The sequence below is a fragment of the Hemibagrus wyckioides genome, linkage group LG10 (assembly GCF_019097595.1).
Source record: "Hemibagrus wyckioides isolate EC202008001 linkage group LG10, SWU_Hwy_1.0, whole genome shotgun sequence".
Classification (NCBI taxonomy): Eukaryota; Metazoa; Chordata; class Actinopteri; order Siluriformes; family Bagridae; genus Hemibagrus; species Hemibagrus wyckioides.
The window spans coordinates 21,683,890-21,690,096 of record NC_080719.1 but is presented as its reverse complement, the minus strand read 5'-3'; the positions used below and the strand labels follow the sequence as shown (position 1 = coordinate 21,690,096).

Genomic DNA, 6,207 nt, shown 5'->3' with positions numbered 1-6,207 from the left:
TGCTTCTCTGGCGCTGAAAATGCGATTCCGCAACTCTCAGCGCTCTACGAGCAAGGGAAAGCGGTTTTTCAGACAATCGTGGGTGTGCAGCTGAATGGGGAAGTTTTATTTGACTTTTTTCACATGTTTGGGTTCGACTATGATATGAAATGTGATTGTTTACTATAAAATGACAAAATTCATAAGAAACATAGGAAAGTCATAAAAAATATGATTTTTGATATGAAATATGATTTTTTTTCATCAGAGTGCAAAAATTGATTAGAAACATGAAAACAGTGATATTTCTTGAAAATTCACATAACAAAATCAACTTTCATCATTTTTCATCGAACTGGCTCGTTTCCTGCCTCGGTGCAGTGTGCTCTCTGCATTGTGCTTCTCTGGCGCTGAAAATGCGATTCCGCAACTCTCAGCGCTCTACGAGCAAGGGAAAGCGGTTTTTCAGCGAAAAGTATGTGTGCAGCTGAATGGGGCAGTTTTCTTTGACTTTTTTCACATGTTTGGGGTCGACTATGATATGAAATGTGATTGTTTACTATAAAATGACAAAATTCATAAGAAACATAGGAAAGTCATAAAAAATATGATTTTTGATATGAAATATGATTTTTTTCATCAGAGTGCAAAAATTGATTAGAAACATGAAAACAGTGATATTTCTTGAAAATTCACATAACAAAATCAACTTTCATCATTTTTCATCGAAGTGGCTCGTTTCCTGCCTCGGTGCAGTGTGCTCTCTGCATTGTGCTTCTCTGGCGCTGAAAATGCGATTCCGCAACTCTCAGCGCTCTACGAGCAAGGGAAAGCGGTTTTTCAGACAATCGTATGTGTGCAGCTGAATGGGGAAGTTTTCTTTGACTTTTTTCACATGTTTGGGGTCGACTATGATATGAAATGTGATTGTTTACTATAAAATGACAAAATTCATAAGAAACATAGGAAAGTCATAAAAAATATGAACTTTGATATGAAATATGATTTTTTTCATCAAAGTGCAAAAATTGATTAGAAACATGAAAACAGTGATATTTCTTGAAAATTCACTTAACAAAATCAACTTTCATCATTTTTCATCGAACTGGCTCGTTTCCTGCCTCGGTGCAGTGTGCTCTCTGCATTGTGCTTCTCTGGCGCTGAAAATGCGATTCCGCAACTCTCAGCGCTCTACGAGCAAGGGAAAGCGGTTTTTCAGCGAAAAGTATGTGTGCAGCTGAATGGGGCAGTTTTCTTTGACTTTTTTCACATGTTTGGGGTCGACTATGATATGAAATGTGATTGTTTACTATAAAATGACAAAATTCATAAGAAACATAGGAAAGTCATAAAAAATATGAACTTTGATATGAAATATGATTTTTTTCATCAGAGTGCAAAAATTGATTAGAAACATGAAAACAGTGATATTTCTTGAAAATTCACATAACAAAATCAACTTTCATCATTTTTCATCGAACTGGCACGTTTCCTGCCTCGGTGCAGTGTGCTCTCTGCATTGTGCTTCTCTGGCGCTGAAAATGCGATTCCGCAAGTCTCAGCGCTCTACGAGCAAGGGAAAGCGGTTTTTCAGACAATCGTATGTGTGCAGCTGAATGGGGAAGTTTTCTTTGACTTTTTTCACATGTATGGGGTCGACTATGATATGAAATGTGATTGTTTACTATAAAATGACAAAATTCATAAGAAACATAGGAAAGTCATAAATAATATGAACTCTGATATGAAATATGATTTTTTTCATCAACGTAAAAAAATTCATGAGATACATGAAAACAGTGAGATTTCTTGAAATGTCACTTAACAAAATCAACTTTCATCATTTTTCATCGAAGTGGCTCGTTTCCTGCCTCGGTGCAGTGTGCTCTCTGCATTGTGCTTCTCTGGCGCTGAAAATGCGATTCCGCAACTCTCACCGCTCTACGAGCAAGGGAAAGCGGTTTTTCAGACAATCGTATGTGTGCAGCTGAATGGGGAAGTTTTCTTTGACTTTTTTCACGTTTGGGGTCGACTATGATATGAAATGTGATTGTTTACTATAAAATGACAAAATTCATAAGAAAGATAGGAAAGTCATAAAAAATATGAACTTTGATATGAAATATGATTTTTTTCATCAGAGTGCAAAAATTGATTAGAAACATGAAAACAGTGATATTTCTTGAAAATTCACATAACAAAATCAACTTTCATCATTTTTCATCGAACTGGCTCGTTTCCTGCCTCGGCGCAGTGTGCTCTCTGCATTGTGCTTCTCTGGCGCTGAAAATGCGATTCCGCAACTCTCAGCGCTCTACGAGCAAGGGAAAGCGGTTTTTCAGCGAAAAGCATGTGTGCAGCTGAATCGGGCAGTTTTCTTTGACTTTTTTCACATGTTTGGGGTCGACTATGATATGAAATGTGATTGTTTACTTCAAAATGCAAAAATTCTTGAGAAACATAGGAAAGTTATAAAAAATATGAATTTTGATATGAAATATGATTTTTTTTCATCAAAGTTCAAAAATTCAAAAGAATCATGGAAAAGGTGATATTCCATGAAAATTCACTTAACAATGTTAAGTGAATACATATTTAAAGTTAAGTTTCAACATATTTCATCGAACTTGCTCGTTTCCTGCCTCGGCGCAGTGTGACTTTTTTCATGTTTGGGGTCGACTATGATATGAAATGTGATTAATTACATTAAAATGCCAAAATTCATAAAAAATTCATATAAAATGCACACACAGCTTTGCCCGAGCAAAGCTCATAAAAATACATCAAACTCATTGATGTTCCTCTCCACGGAAGTCTTTAGTAAAAGGCGAAAGAATTATGCGTGACTTAAGAGAAACCAGAGCTATAAAGAAAAAATGCAGAGCAGCATATCTCATATTCTACCTTTCCTTTGGGCTTCTAGAAGATTTTGCTTCATTTATTAAATCTTGGATTCATTCTTTGAACTCTGTGTATAATGATAATCTGACTCCAGTTAATAATTAATGTAAGTATAATCTGATGCCGATCACAATTTAGAGGGTTGACTTTTCTTAATTTATTAAGTAGATTGAAAACTGAAATGATTGAACATAACTCTATTTAAACTTAAACCTGGGTTTTTCTATACAAGTTTAAGTTTCAGTTTGTTCTAATTTAACTTCAAACCGAGGCATTCTCCATTCAAGTTTAAGTCGAGGCTACTCCATTCCAACATAAACCTAGCTTTCTCCATTCCGATTTAAGTTCACAATCTAAGATTAAAGAGGTGTATAATAATGATTTTCCATAGACTCAGAATAAGTCAATATTAACAATTTTATTTTGCCAGGCAGGTTCCACTTAAGTCAGTCTATTCAGTTAGAAAAATACCAAACACAGTAACAATTCAAAGGATCAGCATAGTATGAAAAACACAAGTTACAGAGTTAAAGTCATACCTGGCAATAGAGACATATAATAATAGTGTGGGAAGTTCTGAATGCAGATGCTCCCTGAGTCTTTTGTCAATGCACCTTATATACCCAAGAGAGACAAAGGGTCATACAATCTCTGAGTCCACAGAAAGCCTGGTTGTGGACGGGTCATAAGGACACAGCTGGCTTTTAGTTTTGGTTCACACCAAATGGGTTGTAATGGACATAGTTCAGAGTGTTGTCTTGTGACATGTCATAAGGATATCTCCAACAGGAGTACAGACTATGTGTAAACTTTAGCATACTCTGATATGGACATTAGTCCTTTTACAACAATCGCGACATGAGCTTTAAAATAACATTAAACATGAATAACATCATACAGTAAGTATATCATCATATCTTTTCAGTGTTCCTTGAGATTAGAACCTGAAGGGTAAAAGAATGTACATTCTTGGTGAGATCCAGAAAATAGTTCCACCATTGACTCCTTGAAGAGGGGGAGGTACACAGGAAAGTGAATTGTTTTATGACACACCTCCCAAATCCCCCCAAATTCCGCAGAGTTTCTGTTTTTGCTTGAAGATATAACTTCATCACACTCAAAATTAATAATTTGGCCTGTCACATTACCATCCTGCCCTGGCCCCTTGGGACATTTTCAAAATAATTCCCAAGGGGACATTGCTGGGAATCTTACTGTAGCAGTCTCTGAATGGCTGGAACCTATAAGGGGCTAAGCATGAAAACAGTGTTGGCAAATGTTCGTAAGGAGCGAAGCATAAATCTGAAATAATAACATTGAATTGAGAACAAGTCCACTGGCAATCACACAGCCACGGAACATGAACTTGACAAGATCTCTGCTGTTCCCTTGGCCAGGTTTGCTTCCACCTGAGCCTGGTTCAGATGATACTCAGTCTGTAGTATTGTTTGTTGTACCAAATATATTGTGTCCATAAGAGCTTTTGTGCTATGTTCAAAGAAAGTGTCTTCCCACCATGGAGAAACATCTGTGTCCAGTGGTATCCTCCCCAAGATATTTATCTGACCCATTGAGAAATCCTCTGTAACCTCCAAACAGAAGGTATGGTTAGCAGGGCAGGTCAGACCACCATAGGTGAAGGAATTCATTTCACTGATGAAACACCACTGTGTGTGAGATACTTGAATCGCATCAGCATGACCATGCAATGACTGAACACTGATAAGCTTAGTATCATTGGAAGAGAAGGGTTGTCGTAAAGTATTACATGTGCAAATAACATAACTGGAAGTTTCATGACAACAGGTGCGAGTGGTAAACAAGGTCTCATCCTCTTTTAAAGTCATATATCCTGTTAGGTGGACCCATTGATCTGATCTTTCACTACTACACCTATAGAACATATAGTTGTGGAGTTCAAAAATACTTGCTCTGGGTGTATAAAAGGAAAATTGGCAAAAAAAACAACAACAACAACAATGCAGCCAGTGCACTCATTCCCAATGTATAACATCAATGTAGACAGTAATTCAGAGTATTTAATATCTTTCATCTTTTCTGATGCATACCATCTATGCAAGTCTAAAATTTCTATAAGATCATTTAAAGCATGCCTAGGTGTCTTGAGAAGACAAAGGTCTAAAATTTCTTGTCTTGCACCAGTAAATAAATCCTGAGCATATGATCTGCAGACTAAGTCACGTTGGATGGTACGGCTTTAATTGAATAATGTATGGCTGACCAATAGAAGTGCCTGCGCTTCAGATCTAATCGATTTGATGATATTTTCATTGCTGTTGGTGATGTGTTAAAAACCAGTGGCCACCTGGTTTGCCAACTAAGCTGAGAATTGTGATTGTCCTGTTATTTTGTAAGTGTTGGCAATTGAATTCACAGAGCCAAAGAGACCTCCTAAATTTCCAAACAGATCTCGCTTAGAATGTACAGGTGCAATTTGGACTGCAAGCCTGCCTTTGTAATCAGAGATTAAATCACCGATTCGTGACTGTAGCTGTTTTATCATCCTCACTACAATGTTTCACAAAAGCAGACAAAATATTTGAAATGTTATAGGTTACATGCATCAGTATCAAATTTACATCATGCAATAAAGTCTTATTAATGTTTCCCTTAATAAAACAACCTGGAGGGATTGGATATAATTTGCATAGTTTGATGCAAGTGTGCCCGGACACCTTCCTGTCATCTGGTTTCCATGGAATTGCTGTGATCAGCCTGAGAAAGAGCACAGAGAAACATTAGTTAATTACTTGCTGGACCTTTGAATAGTTTGCATTGGGACATATGGTACCATCATAATTTTCCCTTGATAGACATGGCCACACAGCTATTACAGATAGCTTTAATCTCATAGGGCCACCCAGGAGTGAATGTACTTTGCTTTACTAAGACACGTACAGTATCATTATCATGTCTCCTTCTGTAAATTTTGTTTCAGAAGTTGGATTGAAATGAGCATCATTAATCAGGTCAGACTGTTGCTGTCTCAGCACATAAAAAATGGAAATGGCAAGGGAAAGCGGTTTTTCAGACAAACGCATGTGTGCAGCTGAATGGGGCGGTTTTCTTTGACTTTTTGCACACATTTGGCGTCAACTATGATATGAAATGTGATTTTTTTACATTAAAATGCAAAATTTCAAAGAAACATGGGAACAGCGGAAAAAAATAACTTTGATATTGTGGTGGCAAGTCTGCACTCTGAATTGAAAAGATTAACAAATTACACACGGACACAATGGTGCGAGTCAAAGCAAAGAGATAAGAAAGGAATTTTTATTTTGCCACGGCAACAGGCATCTCAAA

At 36.9% G+C, this 6,207-nt stretch overlaps 1 non-coding gene and 1 pseudogene across 1 annotated transcript; both read right to left on the bottom strand.

The window, feature by feature from the left end:
* Nucleotides 1-2,730: 2,730 nt before the first annotated feature.
* LOC131360983 (U5 spliceosomal RNA) lies at nt 2,731-2,845 on the bottom strand. Its single transcript, XR_009205935.1, has one exon. It is a non-coding gene; the product is annotated as a U5 spliceosomal RNA (small nuclear RNA).
* Nucleotides 2,846-4,091: 1,246 nt separating this feature from the next.
* On the bottom strand, nt 4,092-5,465 carry LOC131360262 (uncharacterized; annotated as a pseudogene).
* Between the last annotated feature and the right edge of the window lie 742 nt (nt 5,466-6,207).